The sequence below is a fragment of the Anguilla rostrata genome, chromosome 13 (genome assembly GCF_018555375.3).
Source record: "Anguilla rostrata isolate EN2019 chromosome 13, ASM1855537v3, whole genome shotgun sequence".
NCBI lineage: Eukaryota > Metazoa > Chordata > Actinopteri > Anguilliformes > Anguillidae > Anguilla > Anguilla rostrata.
Window position 1 is genome coordinate 17,819,192 of NC_057945.1, and position 18,030 is coordinate 17,837,221.

Here is an 18,030-nt window from a genome sequence, read left to right on the forward strand (position 1 = left end):
GGCTACAACAGGGCTCAACCAGCGTAGCTGACTTCTCCATTCAATTCCGCACTTTAGCTGCTGAATCAGGTTGGAACAGGGAAGCCCTGACGGCAATTTTTATGCAGGCCTTGTCAGAAAAAATTAAAGACGAATTAGCCACCCGCGACATTCCTGACACACTCGAGGGATTGATTTCATTAGCCATTCGGATTGATAACCGAATCCGTGAACGCAACAGAGAGAGAGAGAGAGCACTCACTCCCGATCCATTTCGGGGCGGGGGTTTACCATCCCTCAGAGAACACCCGAATCCTTTAGCATGTCCCTGGACCATGATGAACCCATGCAACTAGGGCGCACGCGGCTCTCTCAAGTAGAGAGAGACAGACGAATGAGCAGTGGGTCCTGTTTGTTTTGTGGGAAAGCGGGTCATTACATTCGGAGGTGTCCGGAAATAAAAGAGAAAGGAATTCAGGGAAAAGAGTAGACTCGTCAGAGCAGGGGGAAGCTCTGACGAGTCTGAATAATCCCCCCACGGCAGCCAATAACCGCACCTTTCTACCAGTGGAGTTATCATGGAGTAATATCAAATACAACCTCCCTGCGTTTTTAGATTCAGGGGCGGCTGGCTGTTTTATTGATGTGACCCTGGCCAAAAACCTTAGCATGCCTATATCTCCCCTCCCATATCCACTTAACATCACGGCATTGGATGGTCGACCGTTGGGTTTAGGGAGGGTTGAAAAAATCACGGGCCACATTAAAACTCGCATCGACACCCACTTTGAGAAGATGCAGTTCTTCATTATTGATTCACCTGAGTTACCACTCATCCTGGGACACCCATGGCTCTCTAAGCACAATCCTCATATTAATTGGAGTTCGGGGTCGGTGCTGAGTTGGGGTCCCAAGTGCGCGTCTCGTTGTGTTGAACCAGACTCGGTTCAACTCAGTCCGTTGTCCCTCAAGTTCCCTGCTACTATGAGCTCTTCCTCTCTCGAGTTCCCCAGTCCTAGTTTGGAGGCCCCTCTTGTCTCTCCTGCTCCTGGAGGCTCCTTCCCTTCTGAACCCCACAGGATCTCGACTCCTGTGTCTTTCGAGTCCCCTGCCCCTTCTGGTACTATCTCTCTCGGGTCTACGGGTTCTCCCGCTCTCATCGGGGTCCCTGTGGAGTATACTGAACTTAGTGAAGTATTTAGTAAACAGAAGGCCTCCGTCCTACCTCCCCATAGGCCCTACGATTGTGCCATCGATCTTCTCCCGGGCACTACACCCCCTAGGGGCCGTTTGTTTTCTTTGTCGATACCTGAAACAGCCGCTATGAAGAGTTATATTGATGAGGCTCTAGCGGCTGGTTTCATTCGGCCCTCTACGTCCCCAGCGGGGGCTGGATTTTTCTTTGTGGGGAAGAAAGACGGGGGACTTAGACCCTGCATCGACTATAGAGGACTTAATAAAATCACGGTAAAAAACCGCTACCCCCTCCCCCTCATGGCCACGGCGTTTGAGCGCCTGCAGGGGGCGTCCATCTTTACCAAGTTGGACCTCAGAAATGCCTACAACTTGGTACGTATACGTGAGGGGGATGAGTGGAAGACGGCATTCAACACCCCTAGGGGGCACTATGAATATCTGGTCATGCCTTTCGGCCTTTCGAACTCTCCTTCGGTATTTCAGGCGTTAGTAAATGACGCGCTCAGGGACATGCTGGAATTATTTGTTTACGTGTACCTGGATGACATCCTGATTTTTTCAAAAACCTATCAGGCGCATGTATCCCACGTCAAATTAGTACTGCACAGGTTGTTAGAACACAAACTCTGTCAAGGCAGAGAAATGCGTGTTCCATGCCTCCACAGTCAGCTTTTTGGGGTACATCGTGTCACAGGGCAGTGTGCAGATGGACCCCAGCAAGGTCAAGGCAGTACTGGAGTGGCCTCGGCCTGACTCCATCAAACAGGTGCAGCGGTTTCTGGGCTTCGCAAATTTTTACCGGCGCTTCATTAGGGGGTTCAGCTCTGTCGCCGCCCCACTCTCATCCTTGACTAAGGGTACCTCCCACCGGTTCAGTTGGTCCCCGCAGGCTGAAAAGGCCTTCATGGAGCTGAGACGGAGGTTCACTACCGCGCCCGTCCTCATTCACCCGGACCCCTCTCTGCCCTTCGTCATCGAGGTCGATGCTTCTGACGTAGGGGTTGGGGCGGTGTTATCCCAACGGTGTCCCCAGGACCAGAAACTTCACCCCTGCGCGTTCTTCTCACGGCGTCTCCTGCCCGCCGAGAAGAATTATGACGTTGGTAACAAGGAGCTCCTGGCGGTGAAGTTAGCCTTGGAAGAGTGGCGCCACTGGCTGGAGGGTGCTGAGCATCCATTTGTGGTCTGGACGGACCACAAAAATCTGACTTACATCCAGGAGGCCAAACGCCTGAACCCTCGCCAAGCTCGGTGGGCCCTCTTTTTCAATAGGTTCAACTTCAACCTATCCTACCGTCCAGGTTCGAAGAATCTGAAGCCAGACACACTTTCCCGTCAGTTTGACCGTTCGGACAGGGACAGATCTCTGGAGCCCATTATACCAGTCACCCGCATCCTCGCCCCACTTACCTGGGGGGTCGAGGCAGTGGTTCGGGAGGCCCAGCAGCAGGAGCCTGACCCGGGAGGGGGGCCTCCAGGCCGTTGGTTCGTCCCTAATAGAGTGCGCTCGCAGGTTCTTCAGTGGGGTCACTCGTCCCGCCTTACAAACCATCCGGGGGTCCACCGCACTCTGGACTTCCTTAAGAGGAGGTTCTGGTGGCCCCGGATGGAGGGGGACGTGCGGGAGTTTGTGGCCGCTTGCACGGTTTGTGCCCGGAACAAGACATCGCAACGTCCCCCTGCAGGTCTCCTCCGGCCTCTGCCTATCCCTCATCGCCCCTGGTCACATGTAGCCCTGGACTTTATCACCGGGTTACCCCTGTCAGATGGTTCCACCGCCATCATGGTTATAGTGGATCGATTCTCAAAAGCGGCTCATTTTGTTCCCCTCCCTAAGCTTCCCTCGGCCCGAGAGACCGCCCAGCTTATTGTCCAGCATGTCTTTCGCCTCCACGGTCTACCCCAAGACATCGTGTCTGACCGTGGTCCACAGTTCTCTTCTCGCTTCTGGAAGGCATTTTGCTCTCTAGTGGACTCTTCGGCCAGTCTGTCGTCAGGGTTCCATCCTGAGACCAACGGTCAGACTGAGCGCACCAATCAGACGCTGGAGAGAACGCTTCGGTGTTTGGTCTCTTCAAACCCGACTACCTGGAGCAGTCAACTTATCTGGGCAGAGTACGCGTACAACACCCTGCTGAACGCTTCGACCGGTCTCTCTCCTTTTGAGTGCCAGTACGGATATCAGCCGCCATTGTTCCCAGAACAGGAGAGAGATACGGAGGTGCCCTCGGCCGCACATTTCATCCAGCGGTGTCGCGCCACCTGGAGGCGGGTTCGGGCATCTCTTCAGCGTGCGACAGCGCGACAGAAGCGTTATGCTGATCAACGTCGATGTCCGGCTCCGTCCTATCGGGTCGGCCAGAGGGTGTGGCTCTCCACACGTGACCTCCCCTTGCGGGTTGAGTCCCGCAAATTAGCGCCGCGCTACATCGGTCCCTTCAAGATTATTCGGAGAATTAATCCGGTCACGGTCCGTCTCCTGCTTCCCCGGTCCATGAGGATTCACCCCACGTTCCATGTCTCGCGCCTCAAACCAGTCCTCTCCAGCACGCTGGCACCAGCTGACAGGCCTCCGCCTCCCCCTAGGTTGGTCGGCGGTCAACCGGTCTACACTGTTCGGCGCATCCTGAACAGTCGTCGCGTGGGACGTGGGGTGCAGTACCTTGTGGACTGGGAGGGATACGGGCCGGAGGAACGCACCTGGGTCCCAGCTAGGGACATCTTGGACCCAGAGCTTATCCAGGAGTTCCGTCGGCGCCTCCCCGCGGGCTCAGCAGGAACGTCGGGTGCCGTCCCTTAGGGGAGGGGGTCCTGTGAGGTGGTGGCACCTCTCTCTCTGATTTCTGCGAGTTAATTGACCCTGACGAGGGGCAGGTGTATGAGTACTATGGTGAGGTGATAGCACCTCACAGGTATTTGTCTGAGCTAATTGTCCCTGATGAGGGTCAGGTGTAGGAGGCCTATATGTAGCCCCTGATTTCTGGGGTTCAGCGCAGACTCATTGTTTGTCAGACTCTTAGTGTGTAGGGGTGTGAGAATCGGCAGAAGTTACCGTGTTGATCCTATCTGCCTGATTTGATCATCGTTTAGTTTCTTCTCGAGTTGGTTATCTCTCTGCGCTGTGGAGGACATTTTGTCCTCGTCTCTTTAGTTTTCTTTTTGTTTTCTACCCGCCGGGCTGCGAATATCTTTTTTTCTTTTGTAAGTGACCCCACTCTGTTTTTCTAGTGGGGGTTTTCTTTTTGGGCAGCTACGCTGCGGCGGTGTTTAATTTCTTTTAGTTTTCTGAGCCCGCTGACAGAAGTTTCAGTGAGTGGAGAGAGCGATTACTTCGCTCTTTATTATTTGGTTTTTCCCCTTCCCTTTCTATCGCTCAGCGATTTGGTGGTTATCCCTCAGGGTTAACTTTTAGATCCCCTCGGTCCGCAATTGCGTCCCACCCTCCACATCCGTGACATGCACTTGTAGGTTGCTTTGCTTTCACCCTTTTGTCCAGTTCAACCCAAGCCAGCTCGATGGGGTTTAAATCTGGAGACTGTGCTGGCCATTCCATGATTTGAAGCCTATCATCTTGTTCTTTTCTTCTAAGGTAGTTCTGACATAGCCTGGAGGTATGTTCTGGGTCATTATCTTGCTGTAGGATGAACCCCTGACCAACTAGGCATTGACCAGAGGGTATTGGATGGCGCTGCAAAATACTGTGGTAGCCCTTTTGGTTCAGGGTGCCAGTCACTCTGTGCAAGCCGCCAACTCTGGATCCAGCAAAAGAGCCCCAGACCATCACGCTTCCTCCTCCATGTTTGACAATTGGTGTCACACACTGAGGAACCATCTTTTCACCTACTTGACGGCGTACAAAAACCCAGTGTGATGAACCGAATATTTCAATTTTGATTAATCCGTTCATAAGACCTTCTTACAGTCTTCAGTAGTCTACAGCCAGTGCTTCATGACCCAGGCAAGCCTCATTTTCTTATTTAGCCATTTTAGCAATGGCTTTCGTACTGCCACTTGACCTGTCAAACCTGTAGCTCGAAGTCTTCTCTTCTTGTTAAAACTGAGACATGCTTACTTTGACCACTGTTAAGCTGTGCTTGAAGCTGTTGTCCTGTGAACCGCCTATCACGCAAGCTGTTGGCTCTCAGAAACTTGTCGTCTGATTCTGTTGTGACTTTGGGGCTGCCGGACCTCTTCCTGTCAGAATTTTCTCCAGTTTCCAAGTGCCTTTCGATGGTGTAAGAAACTGTATTCACACCTTGGCTTTCTTTGCAATTTCTCTAAAGGAAAGACCATCACTTTTAAGGGTTATAATGGTCTGTCTGTCTTCCTTTGTTAATTGCCTTTTTCTTGCCATTATGATAGCAATATATTACTGCCTGCAGTGCAATATTGTCCAAATAATGCTTCAGAGGGTGTAGTAATACAGTCTGTCCCAACACTGATTTTATACAGACAGAGGGTTTGTAAGTATTCAACAAAAGTTGGGACAACTGTAGGAATCGTTTGCATCAACTGTCAAGGCTTAATATACTTCCATTGCTGCAGAAAAGCTGTAAGTTGTTAACCCATTACTTGTTCCCTGAAAAAGGCCTTTTTTATAACTCTGAAATTTACATTATTTTTTTACATATCCTTTTTTGGTAACCTAAACCTTTTTTTATTTTTTAAAACCTCTGGCAGTTTATCACTTACCTTTGTACCATTTCAGGTCATTCACTGGACTTAAACTGCCTAAATTTAAATAAAACTGGAAAAATGGGGGTGTTCTAAAACTTTTGACCAGTAGTGTATGTCTAAAGGAGCTGTTGTGGGAACGACATGTGGTCTGAGATCTCATCAATGCTTAAGTGGACCAGAAAGAGCATAATCCTCGTTCAACAATCCTCGTTAACATTTGCAATGTTAACACAGAAAAGACTCTGTTCATTAGCGGCTGGTTCACTTTTTGGTTCATATAAAAGGGAGAGACCTAGGGTTATTTTGACGTTTTTTCACTATCCTCAGTTTTTACAGATTAAACAGGCTTTAATAGATAACCCCCTCATGCAAACCCTCATTTCTCTTCACAAGACTTGTCTCTATCAGGAAATGTCAAGTTTCGGCCTGGATATTATATGACTTAATTGGTAGTCCCTATTACTTGAGAAAAAAATCATTTTCATTTGCTAAAAAATGCATTTATTTGACTATATCACCTAAGCCAAAAGTGTCAGCTCAGGTATACCAGGTATACATTACAGTATGAAGTATGAAGTAACAATATCATACAGTCACGTCAATGAAACATACCATTGCTTTATAATGGGTAAAAATATCAGCAGAGTACCTGGCGGAAATATGTTCAGAACTGCAATGGTAAAATATTTTCTTTTATTCTGATGATACTGAAACCAATTCAAACAATACGCAATTTGCATCTTGGCTTCAACAAGTTAATCAACAGTTAATCATCAACATTTGCACTGCAACTGACAAATCAACACGTGCAAGATCAGAATTTGGGTTGGTGTAAGTATTTTATGTGTGAAGGATTGAAAGATATTAATTTGAAATGTTGGATCTGCCAGGACAGGTTTTAAAAAAGATTTAGTCATTCAAGGTCTATAGCCATGGAAACACACAAGGACAGGGGCAGGTGTGAGACAGGAGGCTTTGAGCTTGGAGTTTGAGCTGGCAGGATATCTTCCAGAAAAACCAAATCATTCCTTTTGACACAGAGTTTTCAGAAACAGCATTTTGAAATGGGGTTGTGCTGGCAAATACATTTCAAAGCATTCTTTTAAAGTTGCAATTTGGCAACAGAACAAAGCACAAGTGTCCTTGCCTCTCTTGCCTGCAAACTTGAAGCTATGGCATTCAATTAAAAAAGAAGAAACAAAATTAATGTTCACCTTCCTGGAGATGAGGTTTTGTCAGTGACGTGTTCCGAAAAAGAAAATTTATCTTCTGCATGCGTTTATGTAATGTTGTGCTTTGTCTCAGCACTTAATGTATTTTGCCACACAATGAAGGAGACGCTTCTGCTAATTAGCAACAGAAGGAACAACTGAAAAATTATGTTTAATTAGTTCCATGTTTCAATGCCTTTGTCATCAACACTTTCTGTGGAAAGCCACCTTCTGTGGAGCACAGAAAAAAGAATGTTTAAAGGTAAGAAAAAGCCTGAAGGAGAAAATAATTATTTCATAGGCTTCACATTCACTCAGTGAAATTCAGATAAGTGCCTAAACAAACATGTATACATGTATCATATGTGTCTGTAAACCCATCCATAAACGTGGTGGCTTTTGATTCTTGTGACTCTTCTGTCCTGTGGATTATTTAGAGAGAGTGTACGTTGTTTGTATTTTTCCTTCTTTTTCAGTGTTCTGATTCTTGTGTGTTTATGTAAACATTGCTATTCCCTTTAGACATTCACCCTTCGTTATGGAAACCAGGTTCTTTAATTCTACTTAGGTCTTTTTATCCTTACAGTAGGCCTTTTGTACTTGTAGTGCTGTGTTCAGGCATACTGGGCTGGCAGTTGTATACATGTTGTCTTATATCATCCAATGAGCGCACAAATGGTTATAAGACACCTACAGTAACTGGGCCATCCGTGCCTCTCTGAAGAAAATGTAACCCAGTGACTGTGGGGGCGAAGAAAAAAAAACCCAGCCACTCTACCAAGGTTCCCTAAAATAAAGTAAACCATTTGGGACACACCAAACAGCACACAGCAAGGAAGTAACAAAAAAATGACAACGACACTAACCTTACAGCTAGTTAGGTCTGCAAGCAGTGAAACTGGGGTTAAATCTCTTCTCACCCACAAGCTAGCACTTCCGCTTAACCAATACACACACCCAGCATCACGTTCCACTACACACTTTAGGGAAGGGACATACTCCAAGCAGCCCTCCACCACCGATGACTAAGCTGCCCACCGACTACTCTTGTGGCTCCCACTGCGCGTCTTCACTGGCCTTAGGCTCAGGCCCTTTTTTTTTTCTCAAACAATGATGTGTGTGGGGGGATGGTGGATGTACAGGCTGTACCACTCAGTCAGCCCTAGCCCTCCCCCCAAATAGGGGGAAAAGAGAGAGAGAAATCCTGCCCCCTCCTCAAGTTCACTTTGAGGATCTAGCCTCAGTTGCACGTCCTCTCTTGTTCTGGCCGTGACCCCTACAATGTTAAGGATTCGGCCTCAGCTGAGCTTCTCCTCTCTCATTCTCGCCACGCTCCCTCTCAGCTCCAGCCCCCCACTGTTGAGAGGATTACTGTTAAGAGAAGCGGCACAACAACTCTGAGACACTGGGAGTATGAGGTGACAAGCACGCACATGCTCATTCTGTTCTAGCTGGGCACTTCCCTGCAGTATTGGGTCAATGCCCCGGCGTTCTCCCGCACTCGTCTCCGGGATCTCTGCCCGTCTCTGGAGACACAACTCGCTCGCCGGTGTCTCTGTTGTCTCAGGCTCTGAGTCTCACTGGCCAGAATCAAGCAGGATGCCGTTGCATTGAAAAATAAAACTAAGGAAAGGAAAATAAAAGCAACCACAACAAAAATAACCAAAAAATAAACTGAACCATGTACACACTACCACCCACACCGGTTAATGCTTCCCCCGTAAACATGCCAGGAAATTAGTGGTGCAACCGGGACCAAATACCACAACAACCTCTCCCCCGATACACAGCTACCATAAAAAGAAGGACCCCCACTTTCCCTTAACCAATGCCCACACACAACCACCAATCACACACTCACCATCATTCGCCCCACACGCAGAATTCTTTCCTCACGTGATACTCCCGTGGATCCCCGATAATTCAATTATCTACCTCCATTGCCTTCACCACCTGACAACTGCACCGCTCCCATGTATTTGCACCCACCAGGTACAGAATGTCAGATGGACTGCTTGCACAAAAGTTTGGTCAGGATCCTTGCGCCTCCTTGCTGCTGAGAGGTGGCATTTCCACTCATCAGAAATGGCGGGTGTTTTTGGAGTGATACAGAGCTGACATTCCTTAGAGTGCTAAGAAATGAAATCCTTGCTTTGTTGGAGGCTGTGAGACAAAACTACTAACACACAGTATGTTGGCATGTGTAGCACTACTGCAAAGGAGTCAATTCAGACATCACCACTCAGATAAAATAAATTTAAGTTAAATTTAGCCTCCTCAGATCTATGGATTTCTTAAACTGTGACCTTTCCTAATGTTCCTAGCAAAGTATATCATAGCAAGTTCCAGTGCATGGCTTTTCTATGTAGTTTCTTCTATTACTGTTCTGTAAAACAACATATAATTTTTATTCTTGAAAACTGAGGCTGATTGCAGTATTCACAACCCAATTTGCATAACTTGGGTATTATAACATCGACAGACAGTGGGCTATTCGAGGCAGTGGGTGCTCAGGTATCATGGTTCTCAGGAAGTCCAGCAGACACACTCACTCAGCTAGCAGCTAATATTCAGGACCAACTGCAAAACCACTGACAGCAATACTCAACCCTGAGAGAATTTAGTGCAGAGCTTTGTATATTAGAGGAACTTGTGGTGTTGGTTAGGTCTCCTGTCACTTTAGTATCAAAAAGCACCAGTCCTTGTAAGTTACTGTTCATGTACAATTACCTACCCATAACTTGGCAGTCAAAGAAAGAACTTCTATAAAATGTTGTGCACATACAAGAATATGGCCAGAGGTAATGTATTTGTTTGTGCCTATATGGTGAATCAAGTTTAAAATATCTGTACAACTTTCTAAATAAATGTCGCAAGTTTCAAAATGCCACACAATTAAGAATGCAAATGCAATAAATTAATCTCTTTTTGCAAACAAAAATCAAGAAAAATAATGACATGTATCTACTGGTGGACAGTTTGTTTTCTGGCTTGTCTTTTTATAATACATTGCTCAATTATCATACAGCAGTTATTTTCTAAAATGGGGAAATTTGTGAAAAATAATATCACTTAATATCTCTCTTCATACTAATCACACACCACAGCTGTAAATAAACACTATTCCCCAACAGATAATGTCAGTGCCAATACCTTCTCGTCACTGCATGTAGTTACATTCAATCGGTCTTGGAAAATCATCATTTAGCACAGTTGGTGGCTGAGGCTCCAGGGGCTGCAGGTAATTTTTAGAGTTAAAGACGACAGTTGCGGTTTCTTAAATGCTGACACCAACCTAAATAAGTGAGGGAGGCCTTGGCATGGGGTTCGCATTAACTTTTTCACCTCTTTAATTTCACCCAGGGTGGTCGCTGTGGGATCTGTTACCATCAAGGGTCCTTTGTAGGGATGGCAAAGGCTGTGACAACAGTCTCTGACATAACTTCCAGGCTTTCTCAAGGAGTTTTGTCATGTCCCACCTGTCAATGCTGAATATCCAACAGGCACTTTAGAATGCATGACAAGAGGAAAATGGAGGAAATCGCAGAAATGGCAAAAAAAGGGGAATCTATGGTACCTGTGACTTCAGTGACAAACACTCAGTCTTACTGATTGGTATATCCTAATCACATCACAGAGCCCTTTATTCGTTCTGATGACTTCTGAGAGTAGAAAATTGCTTTATTCATGTTTATTATAAGTAAAACAATTTGGCATTCTGAAGCTATGGCAGGACAAATTAAATTGTGGCCACCATGGTTTAGTTAATCAATCTCCCTGTAAATTATACCCTTGCTTTGAAAACTCTGAAGCTGGGCTAAGCCTGCATGGAAAAGGACATCACACTTCAATTTTTTTGAGGTGCAAACCCAATACTCACCAAACCTTTGGGAAGGTGTGAGGATTCAACACCCATAATATGTACGAGAAGAGGGCCAGCTCTTCTCAGTTTGACTACTGTAGTATTTACATCATTCATCATGGGGAGCAGACAGCCTTATCCATAGCAGCATCCAGCTGTGCATCTGGAAACATCATTAAAACCATAGCTGAATGTTTTACTGTACAGTAATTGAGGGGGAAAAAAAAAACGTATTTTAAAGAAAACGCAACGACCTCGCGATTGAAACCAACATATGACCGTGAGAGGAAAAGTGTGTGTGAGTGCCTATGTCTGTGTGGGAGAGGGATGAGAGATCACTCACTCACCAGCTGCACCGTCTGTAAGTTCTAGAGCAGAGTCCCCCTGGAGCTGTGAACTGCCAGGATAAGTGTTGAAGGCTGGCTGCACAGCTGCCGGTTAGAGCAGATATCCTGTCAAATGGAGACTACCACTGGACAATGAAGTTTCTGCAATATGTAGTGTGTTTTGCAATTTTAATGGTGAGTGGCACACTCTATCAGAACAGTTACACCATCATAGCGTCCACATCTTTACCTGTGTGCCCTGTAAATAATCTAGCTCTACACCTTAAGCCATTTTAATTGTGCTTTCTCCCTTTTTGAAACTATATACTGTGATCCAAGTACAAAAAAAGAACTATCCCTGGCTCACTACCAGTGAGTCAAAAGTAAAGACATCTGCCATGCCAGAATGTTAAAGAAAAGGAGAGGTACTTTGGAGGACTTTTGGATTAGTGCACCAGTTTGCCTGTGCTTGTTTTCTCTCAGGCACCTCAGTTCTTCGCCAGCAAGAGTCAATAGCCTTTTTGTCAAACCACATGTAAAAGAATGTACCACCCCAATGATCTACATTGACAAAGCAATTACCATTAATTAAAAGTGTGGCGTGTAAGTTGTTGTAAGAACACTTGTGTTCATATTTGTTTAAATTTCCTTCATATACCGACAGATATCAATAAGTTAAAAGGTCTAAAAAAATAATCTGGTCTCTCTGACTGCCCCGGGCTCTGAAATCAGCCACTCCACATTTCACCGCGACAGACTTTTAACAACCAATCAGGACCGCTGTTTGCCCCGCCTCCTGTCACACGTTCACAGTGCTGCCAGAGCAAACAGGGTGGGTGGGGTTAGGGCTACACAGATAAGAGCAGGGCAGAGGTAACGTTACCTAGACCTCCAAACGATGCAACACCAGTACTACCTTGACATCTTGTGTTTAAAATATTCAAAGCTATTTTAAAACTTTATTTATACTATAAAACAAACAGATGGTGGTTATTTGTAAGTTCTCGTTGTATGTGGATCAGTTGTTTTAAAGTCTTTTCAATCATTGACTGACAATGCTTGGAGAAAACATGTCCATATGAAGAGACTTGGCTTTCTGCATCAACAGAGTTGGCTACATTGTACAAATTCTTCTTCAGAGTAAAATTTGGAAATATTTCATGGAGTGGAATTGTAGGGCTGTTTTGTTTTGCAATTCATGAGCTGGTTGACAGAAATGTGGCTTCTCTTTGAGTTGATCAGGGTTTTAATACGTTATAAAATATTTATACAAATAAAATATGTAAAACATTTGTCTGTCTCATCTGTTGATTCATCTGTGACCAGCTATGATGCCAGTAGTTTTGATTCCTTCTTTCATTTTGATTTTATGCAAAGCAAAGGTCTGCAGCACAAACTTCTGTCAAAACAGTCTACTTGATTGAATTGCCCCACCATTTATTGCATACTTGTTTAAAAAGACAAACAATTTGGGATTATCCACTATGTTCTCAAATGGAATATCTGCACTTAAGAATGTATCAGTTAAATGTTGAATGGCATCTTTCCCCTGTACTGACAGATGATTCCCCCTAGATGCTGATCTCAGGCATTAATTGATGTGGTGGAAAATTAGTAAAATCTGTTTGTGTGCAGTGTAGCAGGTGGATACTGTTGCACCCGTTTGCACAAAGGCGTACATTTTCTATTTTGTACATTTGACATTTCATCCACATTCACTTTCCCCCTATTAGATTAAATAATTGTTTTTATAAATGTCACAATTATTAGCTCAGTTGTATAATCAGGCACTTGACTTTGCTGTTGGATTATCTACAGGGACCCCTGGAGGATAACAATTGAAGTACAAGTTTAAATCCCTATGGGTTTTGTGATGGAGACCAACTGGTGGCCCTACATATAGTATGATCAATGCTTCTGTGATTTCAAAATTATCTTTAATTATTCAGAGGTGAGCATTCACAGTTACTGTGTTATTGGATAACTGCTGCTGCATATTTATACATAACCTTTTGCAGTACAAAAATGTTTTTCAGGCTAGGAAAGTGTATAGAAATAGATTTTTAAAATGGGAGAGATTTTTAAAATTTTTCCTTTTTTTGACCTGCTTAGCTACACTGCATTTTACTTTATTAATTGGTTGTTTCATTGCTGATCTGCTTTGACCATATGTACTGTACAGATAGATCATGTATGGTTATACTTTGACATTGGAGGAAAAAAAAAAATGAGAGTCTACATCAGAGACCGTAAAAAATATGGACAAAGCTACTGTGACGTCACCCATTGCCTCTCCGTGGGTCTGTAAAACACGTTTTGAAGCTCAATGGCGGGCGTGGCCATGTTCTCGATTTGGAGCCAAAACCATAGAGTTAAGGGGTCTTGTGATTTTTATAATGTGATTGACAGTCCGGCGCGGAAAAGCCCATCAACCTGAACGAACGATTGCAGAACGAACTTGAGGCTAGCTGACTGTCTGCCGTTATGTTTTTAAATATATGATCAAATGTTTACGGAGTTTAATTTCCATCCGTGACTGTACTGTGTCATGTAATCACGGTATATGTATGACATTAATAATACAATTATGTTCAGTTATCTTCAATTTATGTTTCTTGGCAAAACGAATATGCTTAGCTAGCATATCAGCTTGCCAGTGAGCTAGGTAAGCTATCCGTGGTTAGCTCACGCATTAGCAATATGAACTACAGGGGAACTACAAACGACAACTGAAGACCCACCTCTTCAGGCTGCACCTCTCCCCATCCCTCCCTTCCCCCCTGTAAATGACTAAACTTAGGGTTGTAACTAGGCAGCTGTTTCATAGGTGACTTAGGCGCATCAACTGTCTTAACGACTACTTGTATTTTTATTTATTTTTATTTTTCCATAGATTGCGTTGTTGCTGTTCTCGTTGTTAGTGTTAATCAGTTTAACCTTCAGGGTCCAAGTTGAACTATGCGGTTGTTCCCTGCACTTGGACCGGTACTTCTCTCTAGGGGTTTCGTCATACTTGTTCCTGGTTATGGTTATACACTTTGTTGTACGTCGCTCTGGATAAGAGCGTCTGCCAAATGCCTGTAATGTAATGTAATGGAAGAACATCGACTGCACTGATGGTCAATCAATCAGAGATGTGTAGACTACTGGTGATTTGACTAGGCTAATTTTCATATAACTGTCTGGTAGACCTGCTGTTAACCAACAAGCAAGTTATCGTCGTAGGTTTTCGCCACAGTCAGTTAATGAGCCATTAACTGCTACTACTCCATTGCCGTTTGCGGTGTTTACTTGCTGGGTGACGCTAGCTGACCGATCGTTCGCAAGTCACTTTTTACCGAATAAAAATTAACACTGTCAGCAGTGATTAACAAATCTATCAAGTATTTTAATAACTGATCTACAGGCGTGTAAATATGACAACGCACTTCGAAGAGCAAGTTTTCCACCTGTTGCATAAAGACAAAAATAATGTACATTGAATTTCTAATTATTATTATTTTCTTGCTAGCTTCTAGCTTTGTCACATTCGTGCAGCATAGCCCAGGTAGACATTTACGGAATGTACACGACTGACAAGCCGTCAAATACGTTTGACAGATGGAATATTTGCCGGTTAGGGTTAGCTAGCTAGTCAAATGGCTTGGTAGCCGAAGTTGAGAACTGTTTTAGCATAGGCTACTGGACTACCACATATAGCAAATAAGCGTTAGCTGATAACCAAATAATTAGTAGGCAGAAAGCGTATAGTGGGCTAAAGGAAATAGTAAAAATGACTCGGCTACCGCAAAACTTCAGAGGAGGATTATTTTATGGTCGTCTAGTGCAGCTGTAAATAGCACACGCTATAATGAAACCACTACAAAATGGGATGCCTGCATTTTCTGACTTCGCACAGGTGGACCGTGGTCGGAGCGGCAATGTCAAGGCCAAGAGTCGCCACCTCCCACCCCGGTGACCACAGATTGTAGCCCCTACTGTAGCTCAGTCCTCCGCAGTAATCCGGAAGTGACGCAAGCTGTACCTCATTGGTCCAGAACAAATATTGGCACTGTGCCCAAATGACGCAATAAATCATGAAATCGACCCATGGACAGTCATAAGACGAATAAAATACACCTATTATGACTATTTGTTCTTGTGAGAAAAAATGATTGACTTTGTATTTTGATCGCATTTGTACCGTAGACTTACATGGAAACCGGATATGAAAACACCTATACTGGAGCCATCCGTAGTGGCGCTAGTGAGCAACCAGGAACTACAACACCAGGAAATGAGCTTCAAAAACGAATTCTGGTTTTGGCCGCTTGGTCTACATGCATCAACTAAGAGAAGCGGATATAACCCCTGCTGTTCGTACGCCTAAAGTCTCACCCGTGAGGATCTTTAGAAAGGGAAATGGCTGCTTTACCGAACCACCGAAGGCAGGAGTCACTATTGATCAGTAAACACATTCAGAATCTTATTACAGCTTCTGTACGCCCGTCCAGGCTTCATATCCAGTGGTTCGGCACAATGCAACTGTGAAAATGTAATATAGCAAATGCATCTTTATTTATCGACTGGTATCAAGTGCATAAACTCTGCCGTTTCTGCTCTTTCAATGCTCGTTTCAATGCCCATCTGACTGTTTCCCTCCTCTCTTTGTGCTTCTCTCCTCCCTTGTGTCAGTGTATGAGTGTCCCAGTGTGTTTGTGCGCATGTATTTGCCAGTGTATTTCTGTGTATACATAAGTGTGAGTTTATGTATGTGTGTTTGTGCATGTTTGTGCTTCTGCAGCAGAAGGGGCCAGGTGTAGCTGCCTGTGTTAATGTCTGATGCAGTCAGCCTGGCTCTGCAAAGAGCTTTTAGAAGTAAATGGAATGCACCAGAAAGGAGAGATTTCACGCAGCACTGGAAAGGTTCTCTCCAGCAGTTAACTGTATGTCGCTGGATATTCATTAGTGTGAAGCCACTGTAGGTTGCCTTCATTTATCTCCTTGTGGTGCTATGTGCATGTGGTGTGTGCATCAGACATGTGTGAGTGTGTGTGTGAGTGCGTGTGTGCATACATGTGTGTGTTCTCTGTCATTATATCTGTATATGTGTTTAATTGTAATCAGCATTGGACACACGCAACACAAAATATAGAGTTGTATGCTTCCTGCCGACTCATCTGGACTCACTCAAACTTGTGGGGTATACCATGTGCTATGGCTGCACAGGTGCTGCATCCTTCCAAGTCAGTCAGCACCAATCGGCATCTGAAGAATGCTGTGGTCCTGAAAGGGGTACAAAACCATGATGATAAATATAAAAGAAAGAAAAACTCAATGTCTGGAATAACAATGCCTTATCTGCTGCAGGTGATTTGAGCCATTGATTTGTGCATGTTTTAATAAAACAAGGAGGTAAAACAAGGAGGGAGGGAGGGAAGCTGCCGAAATCAATGTTTACTAAGGACTGGGAAGAACTTTTAAGCTAAGAGAAAGGGTGTTGTTGACCTTGTAGCTATGGATGATGTTGTGTTTCATGAATGAGTTTATTTACTATGGCTGCAGTGATTGGTTGATAGGGAACGGGTCTGTGTCGACAAAGTCATCGTAGAAATACTGTAGCGGGAGGTAGCCATGTTGTCATATATGAAAAATTATACTGACTCGTCAAGCACACAGTTGCAAGAAAATGTTTTTGAACCCTTGGAATTACTTGGATTTCAGCACTAATTACTCAGTGAATGTGGTCTGATCTTCATTTAAGTCACAACAATAGACAAACACATTCAGCTTAAACTAATACCACATAATCAATTGCACTATTCATGTCTTTATTGAATTAATTGTATAAATAATCACAGTTCAGGCTGGCAATTAGTATGTGAACCCTTGTATCTAATAACTGGTAGGACCTCTTTAGCAACAGTAACCTCAACCAAATGTTTCCAATACCTGCCGAGCAGACTTGCAAAATGGTAAGGAGGAAATGTAGACCATTCCTCCTTACAGAAATGCTCATTGATAATTCTCAGATTTCTTGCAAAAACAGTCCTCTTCAGCTCATGCCACAACATCTCAATAGGGTTAAAGTGTGCACTCTGACCTGGCCATTCCAAAACCATTCTGTTGTTGATTTCCTTGTGTGTTTTGGGTCATTGTTTTGTGGCATCACCCAACTGCCACCTATTATGCTTTGAGGTAGCAAAGCAGCCCCAAACCATGATGCTCCCTCCACCAAAACCTCATCACAGTTGGGATGAGGCTTTGGTGTTGGTGAACAGTGCTTTTTCCCTCCAAACATAGCATTGTGCATTTCTGCAAAAAAGTTCTTTTGTCTCATCCATCCATATTGTCCGTTGTGGAATATCCAGGTGGTCTTTTGCAAACTTGAGATGTGCAGCAATGTAATATTTTGTAGCCTTTTCCAGCTTTATGCATCTCTACTATTCTTCTTCTAAGATCATGGCTTGGTTCACATGAATAGCTGTTTCTGTAGAAGAGCAGACTTTGTCAGTAACCAAACTTTGTGTGCCTTTTTACAGGGCTGGGCACCTCCAACACACAACTCCAATCTCATCTTATTGATTGGAACACCTGACTTCTGTTAGCTTTTGGAGAAATCATTAGCCTAGAGGTTCATATAATTTTTCCAACCAAGACTCTGAATGTTTAAATGAAGCATTCAGTATTGACAAAATGTGCAATTATTTGTTATTAGTTTCAGCATATTGTGTTTGTCTATTATTGTGACTTTGATGGAGATCAGACTACATTTAATGAGTAATTAATGCAGAAATTC

General features: G+C 44.3%; 1 long non-coding RNA gene across 1 annotated transcript; it reads right to left on the reverse strand.

The window, feature by feature from the left end:
- Nucleotides 1-10,034: 10,034 nt before the first annotated feature.
- LOC135238082 (uncharacterized) lies at nucleotides 10,035-11,860 on the reverse strand. Its single transcript, XR_010325007.1, has 3 exons — nucleotides 11,274-11,860; nucleotides 10,945-11,089; nucleotides 10,035-10,552 (listed from the first exon to the last, which is right to left on the reverse strand). It is a non-coding gene; the product is annotated as an uncharacterized LOC135238082 (long non-coding RNA).
- Between the last annotated feature and the right edge of the window lie 6,170 nt (nucleotides 11,861-18,030).